Raw genomic sequence first — 15,995 nt, 5'->3', positions numbered from 1 at the left:
AAACTGGAACCAAAGTGGCCTGGCTGTGGTAGGTCACATCGAAGTAGCGAGAAAAGTCATCTTCAAGAGGAGGCTGGCCCATGAAATACAGGTATAACCCGATGGTGAGAAGGGAGAAATATGGTTGGCAAACACGTGCGAAGGACAATATGTCCACACCATTGTTCTGTAGGACTTGCTTTATAGTCGAGCTAATGGTTGCTCAGCAAGCATCTCCCTCCTCTGGCGCTTGCTAGTAGGGGTATGCATGCACGGCTCATTTACATATGGCAGGAATGCAAGGCTCGAAAACTCTACATACGCCGCGTCAATCCTACATGGGAATTATCTGCCACACTATTGGGTTAGAGGTTTTATTCCTCCTTGACTGCCTATTAGAGTCCATGTTCCCAGTCTCCCAAAGGTTCCTCCATCACTTTTTTCTTGCTAACATAGCATACATACATTGGAGGGTACTCATCAACTATTCTTCTTTGCATTCTTTGCATGCCAAACTTTGACGCATCCTTGTTCGTGCGCTCTACTTTCTATGTTGAATTCTTTCGCCTTGCTACTCATTATTCTCCATTCTCTTCTACTCTCACAACCATGGCTTCAATGGATTGGGCAATAACCTTCGAAGTTGTCCCAAAGATCACCCAATGGACATCCGCATAACACTTGTGGTTGCCAACCCTCGGCTCGCTTTGTCTTGATGCAGGAAGTCCACACTATTTAATAATTTGTAGGCCCCTTCAGCAAGAAGTTATAGAAGGGTGATAAGGAGGTTTTTGCCCACGAGACTTGCCAGTAGGTTGCTCCTTGCCTCCGCATGCATGAGATGTGAACACGAGGTAGAATTGCCTCCAGCTTTGCCTTCAGCCTAGATGCAACAATCGCAGGGGGCTAAAAGTTGCAACAATTGCAGGGGGCTCAAAGTGCAGGCGACTACTGCCTGTGTGGTGTTGCAGATCAGAAGATACTGGACATTTCGCCATTTTTGATGAAGTCAATGCAGTGCTCTAAATACGAGTCCTTCAACATCTCTTAGCAACCGGTAAGTTGGTTTGTGGAATGCCCATGGAAAGCAACCAAAATAGAACACTCTTTGTGACATCTCTATGTGTCAAGGTGAATAAGGTTGTGTCCAAGACCTCCAAGGTGAAGATAAAGTTTGGAACCATCTATCTTGGTTGCTCTGAATAGAGAAGGTATCAGAGAGCATCGACCCTTGCGAATGTGAAGCTAAGGCAAGTGATGAATTCAAAAAGCGTCGCAGATGGACGCCAGGGATGCTTTCCTAAATTCCAAGATGCAGGGGAAGGCTACGTGAGCAGGCGGAGGGGTTTGTCATGCCCGGGCAGGAGAAACATGTGTGCCACTTGCAGCAGGCTCCCTTGTCCTGGATCGATCATTCTTTCCCAGCAGAGGTACACTACTGTGTAGAGATCCTGTCCTCTGATGGCATGAGCGGCTGCATCCCTGAATCTGCTCCCATGGATCCAAGCAGCAAGCTTATGGCCGGCCGTCGTTCGGAGCTGCCCGATGAGGTCTCTTCTTTACCTAGCCGAGACCAAGGCGGGGGCGTGTCCTTCTCAATCAGCATGATGAGAGGCAGTTCTCCACAGTGTCATTGGCAAGCAGGAATGCGAGTGCAAGCTCGGCAGTCCCAAGAGCAAGAGCATACTGGGTGCATTGGCATTCGCTACTACAGCGGCACTATTTCTTACAGCAGCACGGCCACGCGCGCACTATCCAGATGTTGCCCAACCCTCCATCAAAGGCAACGCACAGTGGACGCCGATGTGCTGTCAGAGGGAGACGAACCTGCATCGCAGCACCAATACGATGCTCCCAGGAGCGCGTACCGAACTACGCTTGGTGCAAGCAAAAGCCAGGGGGCATGAGCTCCGCTGCCATTCACCAGGACCCTGCACAGCCACGACCTAGATATCACGCCTTCATTAGAGCTTTGTGGGATACGGAGGCGACGCGCGCAGCCCCGGGCAGCAAGCTGCCGGATGGGGCTGCCCCCGTGAAAAAAATTAGGTTAATATCGTAGTGACCCGATGGGTCACGTATCAGATATTAAACTGATAAGAACAGATACTACACTTGATCTTAGCCAAAAGGCCGAGAAAGGTATGAAACTGCTCTGCGCTCCAACCCTTCGCTTTATACTCCCCTCCTTCATCCTCCTACCCTCGCCTCCCTTGCTTGCTCTTTGCGTTTCCCTCTGCTGCGCCTGTGCCTACGGGACTGGCGGAGGCGGGACAGCGCGTCCTATGCTGCTAACCTAAAGCCACTCACTCGCCTCCATACGCCTTTTTCAACAAATTCGAGAGACCCAAAGACCACGGCCTTCCGGATTCCTTATGCTCTATTTTGTACTATTAATTGGAAACTTGTTGGGCATAAATGTCAACCCCGCTAAAAAAAATAGGCATGATCTTCCCCAACCCCACCGTTGCTTCTTCACTATCGAATTAATCATGTTCCATACTGCATGATTTTTATGCTTAGTGTGCAGGGGAATCATGTCCATTGAAGCGTTTGTCATCCCACTAGTGTCAAGCATGGAAGCCTAACCCCGTTGATGCCAGTAGAAACGGTTGAATCATTTTCATTTGGCAAGACTGGGAACAAAGTAGCAAAGTGAATCTAGAGGGACTCTTGTAAGCTTCGCTAACACCTTGAGAGGCCTTATTCCTTTACCCGATTCTGTGCATAGTTTGAGATCCACATATAAAAAGATTTTGCGCGTTCGAGCCATAGGCAAAAAATCAGGGCATATCCTCGGGCCCGAAGACCTCGAATAGAGACCAAATAAGAGAATTGGACACCATCCACAAATGCCATCCTTGAAGTTTCTCCGCTTGGACCTAACGATGCACTAAAGGGGGTTCCCCAAAACCCCCCCCCCCCCCCCCCCTTAGTGCCATCTTTGGGTCCGATGAGTCCATTAACTTTGCAAGCCTTTACATTACCTCCCATTCTTCCTTTACTTTTATGGATCCTTATCCACAAACCTTGTCTCTAATATTATCCTCGCTTACATAGACTACCTTCTTACTTTATGCCGACATGCACGTACTTCACATAATTTTCTAGCTCCTTGCCCTTGTCGCATGTCTACTCTCACCTCTTTTGTTAAACTCTGAATTTTCTCCCTTGTCTAAAATCATTTCACATCATGCAACACATATCTTCCATCCTTGTGTCCTCATTAAGTCCAGTATTCGCTCTCCCCTGTCAACTAGTGGAATACATAGAAAATTCTTTAATGGACAACCCCAATCCTCTATTAGCTGAAGGCCCCTCATATCCTTCCTTCTCTCATGACTCTTCCATTTTCTGTTCTCATGCTCTCAGCTCATCCATCCAAGCGGGTTCTAGCCATCTTGGTCACTCTCCATGCTACAATGTTTGGCATCCCTGTCAGCCTCTCCTCTTGCACCCTGAAATAGAGGACTCTACCTCACTTGGAACAACAATTGAAGAAGGGGGCGCCCTTTGTACCCAACGTCTCCAGGCCCAAGAAGGCATTGTCCGTGGCCTCTCTATTATTGAATTGTGTTCTGCAAGATATTTGGATGGTACTTTAGTGGTAAAAAGATGGTAAAACCTCGTCGCTCTCTTACTTGGCAACGTGGATGCTCCTACCATTCCTCATCAACTATTATTGGATATTTCTACCAACCTTCAAGGTCACTCCCTCATCAAGTACATTGCTTCCTCTTCTCTTACCCCTCTCAGTACTGTCCTATTTCCTTATATTTCACATTCAACATCTAGTCTTTATCTAAACTTCACTTCAATCTCAAGATCACATCCTGGTCCTTATCTTACACTCTCCCTATGGGCTCAACATCCTCATCTTCTTATAGTTACACACACACTCCACTTCAATAGTGTGCTAGAATCTCTTGAAACAAATGCAATTGCACACACTCTTGGCTTTCTCCTACGCATTCAAGATTCTCACAATGTTTCCAAGTGTACACCAAAATCCTATCCCCTTGAATTCCTCATTGCCACATCACTACTTCTCAATGTGCAATCCTAAATCCCTACACAAGATCTTATCCTACCATCACATTTCATTCACGCTATGTTTATTTAACTTCCAATCCATCAAATCATCATTTCTATCTATCCCAGCCTATCCAACCATGCACATAGTTACCTTCCTCCTACAATCATATTGCTCTAATTGTATACTCAAATCTCAATCATCAGTCTATCTTACATTACAATGACATCATCAACAATCACAAGTACTCTCTCTTCTAAATTTCTCTCAGTGTCATCATGAAATGGTCTACGTGCTACCTTACCCAAATCATCATCTACAAATTGCATCCTTCTCAATTTGGCCAACTATCTTGGCCTTCCAAAGGAGGCGAAAGCAATGGATAAAGTACAAAGAAATGCATGAGTACATCGGTACAAACTACTTGTATGGATAAAAGAGCACACTGACACTAAGTATGCTATTATTGAAGATGTGACACTCAACTCTTGGAGTCCTCTCTCAAAGATAATATACTTGAAATGACTCATCAATCACTTGTTATTTTACACTCCCATATTTATTAGCAACCTTCCCAAGGATCATGTCACAAGCACCTTATCAATCTCTATCTTACTATGGTATCTAGTGACGTGGGGATCATATTTCCATCTACAAACATGCTCTCACTATTATTTCACTCCACAACTATCAAGCTCCAATTAAAATACACTATCTATCTACATGATGAGCCCATCTCTTAATCAAGTTTATCATGAAGCAAACTATGGAGATAAGCTCTTCATCCAGGCAACCAATGCCCAAATATCTTCATCATCAGCTTACATTCCTTAAATCATTGCAAGCAAAGATTGATGTATATCTTATGCAGCAATGAGGACAATGTCTCATGCTATACTCATGATTGTAATCTTAGGACTCTCGTAGCCAAGATGATTGGTAGAAAGTCTTTGTACTACAAAAGAAAATTCTATTTTCTTTTGAGAAGAGAGGAAGAATGTTAGAAGATATTGTTAACCTTTTCTAGAGATAGGGAATGTTAGAATGATGAGATGTACTCATATGAATATGTACTTAGAGAATATCTAGATATTTAGGAGAACTAGATAAGATAGATCTAGAACATGTGGAGAATACTTCACTAAAAGTCCTACCATATCCACACCTTTATTGTAATATGTGCACTCTCACCTATTCTAATGAAAGAGTGTAAGCAAGTGTGCATTATGAGTATGTGGTTCATCCTCCATCTCATTCTCTCTCTCTCTCTCTCTCTCTCTCTCTCTCTCTCTCTCTCTCTCTCTCTCTCTCTCTCTCTCTCTCTCTCTCTCTCTCTCTCTCTCTCCACTTTGTTCTTAATTCTTTATCATCGAGTCCAATTCGGTCTATAAAGTACCAAATCTTTGAATTCTTTTGTTGTTAGTACTTTAACATAGTATTAAACTTGAAATTGCACAGTACCAAATGCATAAATTCTATATGTTTTACCACTTCAAGACAATATCCAATTTGATTTCTTTGAAGTACAATATGCATAAATTCTATATGTTTTACCACTTCAAGACAATACCCAATTTGATTGCTTTGAAGTACCAGTTTCATACTACATAGTGCCAAATTTGATATTGCAAAGTACCAAGCTTGGTACTATGCAACTAATGTCAACACAGAGGCACCATAATTACCATTGACACCTTTAAAAGCCCTAAGAGTACCAAATAGTGCAACTTAGAACATCATATTTAACCAAACCCAAATGACTCTACTCGTATTAAAAAGTGCCAAAGTAGAAAAAACATTAAAAACGTATTAAAAATTTGTAAAATTGAAATTTCTATGAGTACCAAAAAGTACAAAAAAAGACATTGACATTGATACTTTGATACAAAAAATTTATTGTATCAATAGAAACCAATTATGCCAATAGTTGATATATTTCATAGAAGATGCAGGATTGGTTAGCGATAGGACTTTCATGGAGTGGGTTATGAAATCCAATAAAGGTCTTGCAACCTACAAAGCTTTTGCATGAGTTTGAGTGCAACTTTGACCAATTGGATATTGCAAAGTGACAGGCTCTTGAATATAAGAAAATAGAATTGTTTCTACAAGCTGCAGATCCTACTTTGTAGGTTCACGTGGAAGAGCTTCTTGAAGATGAAACTAACAAACAAGGTTTAAAAACAAAGTGGTACGATATCAAGGATGTTGTCTCTATGCTTGTTAAGAGACAGTAGAGATGAGCCATGATGCATAATAGGTCTATGCCTTTGGCCACTAGCAAGGTCACAGAGCAAGTAGGAAAGCAACCTATTTCAATATTTGGTGCAATAAAAGAGGATGTAATGGATGAATTGGTTAATAAGGGCATGCACGAGCTACAATTGAAGTTTGCAAGAATGGAAGAAAAGGGTTGTCTACTACACCAAGAACCCTAATTTGCGAAGGCTTCTATGATTATGTATTTGGTGTGATAGCACTAAGTATGAGTGTAGGAATTATGGGACTTATAGGGATGCATTATTAAAGATTTTGATTTTCTTTAAAGATGGCAGGATCGACCTTCGCAAGACAGGCTTACTACTTATTCCAATTTTTGGAAAGGGTGGAATGTAGAAGTTGGTGGATGATGTTGCTATATGGAATGCTTATGCTGCAGTGGAAGCTACTAATTTTTATCTTCATATGGAGAAAGATCCTAGATGTGTTGCTAAATCTAGCAAGAAAGCTAAAATTTGAGCTCATGCTATGCATACGGCAAAGAAGGGAAAGATCCCTAGGGTTGAATTAAATTATACAAGAAAGACTATCCAAGAGATGACACATTGGGATGCTCTAGTAGACTATTTTTCTATTAGTGTGTACCTTGCTAGGTCATAGGATCTATATGTTATTGTGGAAGAGAAGAAAAAGAGGGATGATGGAAATCTTGGGATGTCTAAGAGGGTCATTAGAGGGAGTGGTAGATCTCATTTAGATCAACCACATCTTGCACCTTCTGTGCTTAACCTACACCTCAATATAACAAGGAGGATGTTGCAAAAGAGAAAAATCAAGAGCATGCAAAGTCAAAGGGGAATCAACCAACATACAATAGTCAAACATTGAAACTGCAAACTCATTTGAGAAAGGTTCTTGAGGAGGTAGCACATCTTGAATAGCAAAGTAGAATTGCATCTGGGAGAGATCCTTAGCATTGCAAAGAGAGAGTTCCATGAGGAAATCATTGATATTATCAAGAGAAAAATGTAGTTTGTTGGAGAGCCAATTCATGATATGATGCGGGGTGAAGAAGAGCTTGAATCACATGGGTATTTAGATAGTTTATAATGATGATGCAAGTGTTGTAATATAAATTATTGAAAATGACATCATTGATGATAGAAAACCACTTGTGATGGCTAAAAACACAATATTTAGCAAGACAAAAAGGGGAGTGCAATAGATGTACTACATTGATGAGGAGGCTTCAAGCATGATACCTAGGATTCATTACACACATTCATTAGGTTTGTATGAGTATAGAAACAATTGTCAAGGTTGGGGACCTTGAAACTCCTTGTAGTACACTTATTGATGACCATGGCTAAGAAATCAGTGTCATGTTTAGGAACTTTGTATGAGAGTGGAAAATGGCTGGTTGATATAGACCATGGATGGAGGATAATGGTAGCCAACAATTCTCTAGGGGATTTGTATGCAACTTGCCCAAATGTCAAGATTACTATCGGTGATATCCAAGATGAGCAACACTTTTTTATGTAGGATTCCTCTTCTTATCCCATTATCCTCATACAGTCATACATCATTGTTGTACCTATGGAAATAAAGGTTATAGATAATGGATCAGCCAATGCACAAATCAAGAGCTAATATGGTAAGAGGGATGTTCACTTTTTGATTATTTATGTTAATCATGCTAGGAATCAAGATACATTGAGAGATTATCCATTATCACAGAATGTAAAGGAATTGAGAGAGCTGGGTTTTCAGTGAGTACCACTATAAAGTAGGATTATGATAGTGCTAGATGGGAAAAGCTCTCAACTCACATAGGAGGCTTGGTGCTTTTTCTCTAGTTTCCATTGGATTTTTAGCTGGAAGCTCTATATGTTTTTTAAAGAGTTGAGACCATGAACACAGTTGAAAAGCAAAACGTTTTTACGACTATAAAAAATATGAAAGAGCATGCATTATTGGATGTAGATGAATCTATTTTTGGCATTTATGATGAGTTGTCTTATATAGATACATTGGCTGAAATTTTAGCAATTCTGAAGTCTGTGCGAAACCTAAAAATAGCATGATATAGGTGTGTTCTTTGGACATGTGCCATGTGATAGCTGATTTTGTGATGCATGGAGGTCTATGCTCAGATGACATGACTGAAGCTAAGGTTGATAGATAGTATACGATTGTGGATAAGAAAGTGAAACTAGTTGTATTGCCATTGCCTCCAAATAGTGATTAGATGATTGAGTTGGCTTCTCATCAGCCAAATTAAAGGGATACAAAGAAGATTAGTCATCACGGCTTTACTGCACATTCTCTCAAAGAGCTAAAAGTTGGATGTGATGAGATTATTTTTCCTATAGAGAAGTGATGTTTTGAGGAAATGTTATCTAGGCTTTGGAGGGCTTTTGGATTTCAGCCATGTGAGAGTGGATGTATGTATCTAAGTATAGTTTCTCCTCTGGTTATTTTCACTCCATATGTACCATAGAACCTGCATGTCAATTCTAGTACCAAAAGCTCATTTGCAAACATTGATTGATCTCCTAAATTGAACTTGGAGGCTTCCTCAGCTCCTTTTTTGAATTGATGGTTCATTGTACCAAGAAAAATGAAACGTTGGTATTTTATATAGGATATATAGCTAATCAATAAAGTGATCATTGAAAATGTAGAACCATGTCCTATTGTTGATGAGTTTGCAGAGGCTTTTGCTAATAGAGTAGTATATCCTTTGGGTGACTTATACTATGGCTATGATTAGTTCTAGTTAGCAATTGAAAATAGGAATCTTGCAACCGTGAAGACACCATTGGGATTAGTGCGCATGTGCACTCTACCACAGGGGACAATGAATTCATTTGCACACATGATGAATGTTATGAACAAAGTATTGTGGGATTATATGCCTCATTTGACTATACCTTTTTTTTAATGAATTGCCAATAAAAGGGTGCACTGAAGAGGATAAAGATGAAGGGCTAAATGAATAGAGATGAAAAATATTTACTCCTCATCATATTTGTATTGACGGTGAGAAGATCATTGATAGACTCAAAGAAGTGAATCTTACTCTTATAGGTCAAAAGTCAATCTTTCGAGTGAATGGAGTATTGATTGTTGGACATATGTGTTGTCCATATGCCAAAAGGCCATCACTAGTAAAGGTGGATGCAATTGATAGGATGGATGAGACTTGCTCTTTAGTATCAAAGGTAAGGAGGTTTTTGGGAGCTTGTGTATTTTATATTATCTAAATATCTCATTTTTGTCAGAAAGACAAATCTAGAGCATGGTAGCTATGGAGGTTGAAAAATGAAGATAAGATTCATAGTGACATGAACAATGAATAGACCAACTGTTACACAATTGAATAGGGTTCCAAGATGGAATCTTGGACTCATAAACACAATCTTGTATAAGAGATTGACAATGATAATGACACTTACTAAAAATACAAAGCATCATGATATTGCATTACTCATATTGAAAGTGATAGTCATGTACAATACTTTATAGTAGTTGGGTTGTTCCACTCTCCTTATTGTGCATATGGGATTTAGGACATCTCTTCCTAGAGCATACATCATTTGTCATATCTTTCAACACCCCCCTCAAATGATGAATTTCTACACTTGCTGGCTTTTGTCCCCCCTACATGATGACATGGCCCAAGAGACTAGCTCATAGGCAGCCTAGTCAAGTTAAAGCTTGAAACTTTATATCTTTGGCAAGGGTTTTGTTTTACAAAGCAAATACACTAAGGGAAACAAAATCCACTATAGGAAAACATAAGATCCACTATGGGAAATGTAAATTATTCATAACAATCTATCAAAGTTGTTGTTGATAACGGAAGCATCTTTTTCATTCATGAATCAATTTTGATGATGGTTACCATTCTATACCTGTTGTGCTCTTTTATGATGCCACAACGCCTTGGTCTCCACAGGGGTTTGGCAAGAGAAGAATGTATGGGGATTCAAGAGCTTAGACTTTGGAGATGGTAGAGATAAGAGAAGGGTTGAAGGTTTCAAGCCAAGTTCTTGAAGATAAGAGACATTAGGGTGTAGGTAGATTCAAGGAGAGGAGTAGACAGAAGAGAAGGGGTTCGAAGAGATTGAAGATGCAGAAGAATACTCCCAAAAAGAATTAGAAAATATAGAAGAATACTAACAGAGATGAAGCCTGTCAGTTTCTTTCAACATTATGAGAAAATATAACTCTAATAGACAAAAACGTGTACACTATAATGCCTTCCTCTGTGCTACTCAAATCGCCAATCTAATGCTTCTAATGGCTCCGAAAGGGGGGTTAAATACCAGGATACTTGCCCAAAATCGTGCCAGATCACTCCTTCTTCATCTCCCACTTTCTGAGTGCTGTTCACTGCCTGAAAACGACAATTGTGCGTCGCGTGATTTTGCTAATCTCTCTTTTTACATAAAATCCTCTCAAATTAGCTGAAAGCTACATGCTTTCTTTTACATGCCCTCCTAATTTAGAAGTTATCTATAGTTTTATGGATTTTTACCAGAGATAATATCCAGAATATAAAAATTTGACTAAAAACTTGTCCAAAAAAATCTAATATTTTGAACCATGTACACTAATACTAATGTCTAAAGTGGCATTGGCTTTCTAAATCTAAAAGGAAGCCACACTCTAGATTTTTTTTACATGGTGTGCACGTAGTGGCACGACATCCACCCCATCCTAGCCTGCACATCCTCTGGCATGTGCCAAAGTCTTATGGATTTGCAGTGTCAGAAGAAGTATCTTCTGCCATGTCAATGTCTTCATCTTCTGCCTCTTCTTCTTCCTCTATGTCTTCATGCTCTTGAATTATATTCAAGTCTTCTAGCTCATATGTTGAATTTTCTCTTCGTTTGAAGAGCTTGATTCTTTTTCTAGCTATGGGTACCTTCATGCTTGTTCCATCCAATTCAACCAATGAATATGTGGCATTGTCATGAACGACCTTTACCACATATGGGCCAAACCAATGCTTTACCATCTTCCTAGAAGCACTGTATTGATTGTCTAGGCTACTGTCATAGACAAGCACCCAGTCATTTTCTTGAATTGCTCTTGGCCGAAGTTGATGTCACTTATCAAATCTTCTTTTGTTCTTTAGTCTTGCTGTCTTTAGCTTCTCAATAGCTGCTTGAACATCTTCAGGCCTTCTTTTGAGCTACCATATGCGCAAAGTCAGCAACTCTTCTCTACTGATGCCTTCCTCCCAAGGTAGAAGACTCCATGTAAGAATAGATTATTCAATTGGCATAATTGGTTGTTGTCCATGCATAAGTTCAGCTGGCGTATAGCCAGTCAGTGAACTGTGAGTAGTCCAGTGAGCCCATAATGCAAAAGGTAGCATTTTAGGCCATTCTTTGATCTTTCCTCTACAAGACTTTGCTAGAGCTTTAAGAATAGGTTGATGACCTCTCTCACTCTTTCCATTGATGTTAACCGGTAGACGAACAAGGTGGAAAATCTGGAAAAGCTAAAGCAAAGGACAAAGGCCACGGCAAAGTGAAACGGAAGACAAAGGCGCACAAGGAAAAGCGCAAGTCAATACTTTTGTAAAAGAGCGCAAGCGCATCATGATTTAATTTAAGGAGCGTCGGGCTCTCACCCGTGCAATTTGTAAATGTAGACGGGCGGTGGAAAGGAAGCTAGGAAGATAGAAGGACAATGGGAAAAAGGGCCTAGGCCACGGCCAGCCATGTAAAAAAGGGGATGACTGCCCAAAAGGGATTTAGGGTTTTGTATATAAAGTTGAAAAGTGAATGAGAAGCTCATTCTTGTGTGTGGCCAAAAGTGGCTCTCCTCTTCTTCTTCTGCTTCTTCTTATTCTTACTTGCTTGAGCTTGTGCTTGAGAGAGGGAGTGCGAGAGTGTAAGGGAGTGAGTGTGTGAGGGTGAGGGACCAAGGAGGAGAAGCTCTCCATCTTCTCCTCTCTTCTTCTCTTCTCTTCTCTTCTCTTCTCTTCTCTTCTCTTGCTCGCGGCTATGGAGCTTGGAGCGTGGAGCTTGAGGATGGAGCTTGCTTGAAGCTTACACTTGGATCATGGAGCTACAGGAGTGCATGGGAGAGGAGATAACTCGATCGGCATGGAGATAAGCTCACTACACCCGTAGATATGGATGGCGCATTGGCTATGTGAGAGGTAGCCATTAGTGCTCAGCTTGGAACGCATGAAACAATAAGCGGTCCGTGGGTCTTGGCGGTTGAGAGAAAGCTCCCACATTTTGGTTTCGTTTCCGGGACCAATAGATTCAAGCCTTGAGCGCTTGCACGCTTCGAATCGAGCATCGAAGTAAGGGTTTTCCCCAAACTGGTGCTTGAGGTAGATAGGTAGGAAGCGAGTGAGTTTGAAAAGGTATTCGATCTCCTTAGCAAGTAGGTTTTTAGTTTTTTGGATTTGGAAAAGCATGCTAGAGTAGGGTAGTTATTTGCTTTGTGATTTGGGTGCATTAGGGTAGGAAAAAACAAAGAAAAAAAAGAAAAATATGCATCAGGGTTTTTGCTGTCATAATAGGGCATGAGGGTTTGATTCGGTGGGCCAATTTGCATTTTGGAGTTTATTGGCTATTCCAGGTATATACAACTCTTCCCCTCCATCCATAGCTTTGATCTGAAGGTGTGTGTGATAGGCCATGACCTGAATCGTGTGATTCGAGCAATTTATCATTGCGCCGTCCAGAGTCGCGCAGCGTTCGGCTAGTCTGAGTGATGACGATTTTGGGCTGAGTCCCAGAATCAGCCCTTGGCCCACTACTACTCGGACCACTTGACTTAGCCCACCTGACTCGGCCCTCGGACCCCTCGGCCATTCGGCCCTTGACCCACTACCACTCGAACCACTTGACTCAGCCGACTCGACTTGGACACCCACCGCTCGGCCCGTCTGAATTGAGCATTTAGACCAACTTTGAAATTTGGCCCTAGGTCCACTCGACCCTCAGAAAACCAGACTCGGACTGGCCGAATTTGACATTCGGACCAGTTACATTCGGGCCTTCCACTAGGCCCTCGGATGGGCCGAATCGGTCAGCCCCTGCAATTTGGACTTGTTGGGCCGAATTTAGATTTTTTTCAAATTTTAACCTGAAGACAGTGAAACTGACCAAGAGACCATATAGAGCCAAAACCATAACATAGATCGATCATCACTGGGCTGAAACATGAAGCAAGTAGTTCAAAGTTTGGCTATAAATGGTCTTTCAAGCCACATATGGCATGTACCGTAACGGCCCTGTGGGCGGGGGGGACTGCCCTACCCCCTCTTCCCCTCCCCCCCCCCCCAAGAGGGGGCTCTGCCCCCTCCGCACCTCCCCTAAGTAGGCTGGAGAGAAAATGCGCGCCGTGACAGGTCCTCCAAATTAGACCCTATTGTAGTAATGGCTCTACACGAGGATGGATTCTCACTTGCAAAAGAGCAACCAAAAGCCCATAGTCGAACAGAGAGAAACAGAGAACCTAGAACCTCAATGGGCCAGTCTAGCCAACAAGGGCAAAAAGGCTACACTGCAAAAACACATACGTGTTGCATTCCTAGTGCATCTAGTCAAAGCGAAAAGCAACAACATCAAGCTACAACAATAGGAATGATTAGATATGACAATCCTGATGATATATGCTCCTTGAATAGCACTGCACTGACGATCCAAGACATCAGTGGAGAATCCATATCTGGTCGTGCAGTTGGGGACTCAAGGGCATTTGTTAAAAGGCTTAAATTTACAAGCCAAGACCCAGAAGACGAAGACATAGTACCACCTGCTTATCTTAGGGTCAAACTCACCGCAAAAAGAGAGCATACTATCGATGCTCTGATTGATGGAGCATATTTTAATATATTGTCCTATGAATCATGGACCCTACTAGGCCAACCAGAGCTCACACCGACTATGCAACTCTTAGCCCTTACGGGGGACACCCACAAGCACTCATAGGGAAGTGCAAAATCCTTGCGAATATTGAAACTAGAAGCTTGCCTATCCTATTTCATGTTCCTCCAAATAGTGCTAATTACGGGAAGGAAACCCTCCTAGGAAGACCCTTCAAAAGGGCGACCAAGTGTGAGGCCGACTATGTAGCGCAGAGGATACACCTGACACTATCGGGTGTGAGGATAGTCACAACCTTTAGCAAGGGTGACCTCATCGAACCTCGAGGGAAAGGCAAGGAAGGTGCTGACATAACAGTTAAGCCTATTAATGAGGGCAAGGACTTGTTTGAAGAGTTGACAAGCACAGGTCGAACAACGAGAACCAGTGAGTGAGGCCATGTTTGAAACAAGAAGGTCAGGAGACAATGCCAAGGACGGGCTTTGGACTTACAAATATCGTAGAAGACCCCAAAATAAGCCCAAGCCTTATAGACGAAGGCATCTATTGAGGGTCAACACAATGCCGTGATGGATATCCAAAGTGTTGCTATGTGCTTAAGGGTATTACGCGGGTAACCGATGGATTTGGGTGCCAAAACCCCCTGCTAAACCTTCTTTGTCGACTGAAGGCTAGATCATATCAAGAGCAAAGAAGCGTAGGAGGAGATCTAAACGAAAAACCAAGTCTTGAGTCAAAAGCATTGGAGTGACCGAGCCCCTCATGGTCGAAATCAAGAAACCAAATGGGACCAATTGGAGGGTAGATGCTCAGCCTAGTGTGCTTGACAAGTAGATGTTAGATGTAATCGTTGAGGATATGCAAAAGCCACTAGTGCCCAAGGAGCCTTTGATTTTCCAAGAGGATAATGAGCACCAGAGGCATAACGCTACTCGTGAGAAGGCTGATCGCTCAACAAAGAAAATGGCACAATTGTTTAATAGCCTCGACCAAATCATTCAGCCAGTGCAAGGCCACCTAAGAGTCCTAGATCTCCTACACCCTCTTTTCCCAAATGGACATAGGAAGCATAACAGCGGTCATCAAGGGCGGCTGCTCAATCCCAATCTCTATCTCCATCTAAGCTTCCAAATGTCCAAGAGGTGGGACATGACACCAGCTGTAGCTCTCGGCCCAAGGATATGCCTGTGCAACCTAATGTGACTAGATCAACTCATGCTCGATCCACACAGGTGAATGCTCAAAGGGCAACAAAAGACACGACCACTTCCGATCGCCCTAGGGACTTGACATCGCAATCCACCAAGAGTAGCCAGCCCACTAGACTAGCCACTACTACTTCCAATCAAGGATCATAGCAGTCACAACCCCTGGTCGTGACAACGCCCCTTGCAGAACATGTCCTTAGCAATTCACCTGTGGAGGAGGTGCCACAACCAGCATCCTTGACAACTCTAGCACTTCCAAAGTGCTTAAAGCCTAAGCTGGAGGAGTTAAACAGAAGGGAATTGACTGAAGAGCTAGACTCTCCAAAAAGAGAGGCAGTTGTACCTCACAACCTAGAGAGGCTATTCAGCAGGCCACAGCTATGCCCCATGAGGACACACTAGAGAAAGAGAATGCTGAGGCCCAGCCAAGCACATCAAGGATTGACCTAGTTCAAGGTCTCGAGTCTTCAAGGGATACACCTCGATTGCCTGAGAAAAAGAAGAGAAAAGAAAGAAAACAACAATGGCAGTTGCAAGTGGCTGTAGACCCTAAGAATATTGAAACCAAGAGTACCGAAGAGCTGAGGAATAAAGCATCGAGACCATCCACCAATGAACCCATTGATGTCTCTCCCAATAGCTGTGAAACCTCAGACACATCCGTGTGCTCTGAAAAATCAGAGCAGC

General features: G+C 42.2%; 1 non-coding gene across 1 annotated transcript; it reads right to left on the bottom strand.

Moving 5' to 3' along the window:
* Nucleotides 1–1,927: 1,927 nt before the first annotated feature.
* Nucleotides 1,928–2,125, bottom strand: LOC148039903 (U2 spliceosomal RNA). The gene has a single exon (XR_015688761.1). It is a non-coding gene; the product is annotated as a U2 spliceosomal RNA (small nuclear RNA).
* Between the last annotated feature and the right edge of the window lie 13,870 nt (nt 2,126–15,995).

This window comes from Lygodium microphyllum, chromosome 2 (assembly GCF_053477565.2).
Source record: "Lygodium microphyllum isolate KBCC chromosome 2, Lygodium_microphyllum_v1.1.10, whole genome shotgun sequence".
Lineage (NCBI taxonomy): Eukaryota > Viridiplantae > Streptophyta > Polypodiopsida > Schizaeales > Lygodiaceae > Lygodium > Lygodium microphyllum.
Note: the sequence above shows the minus strand (reverse complement) of the source record. Positions and strands in the feature narration are given on the sequence as shown.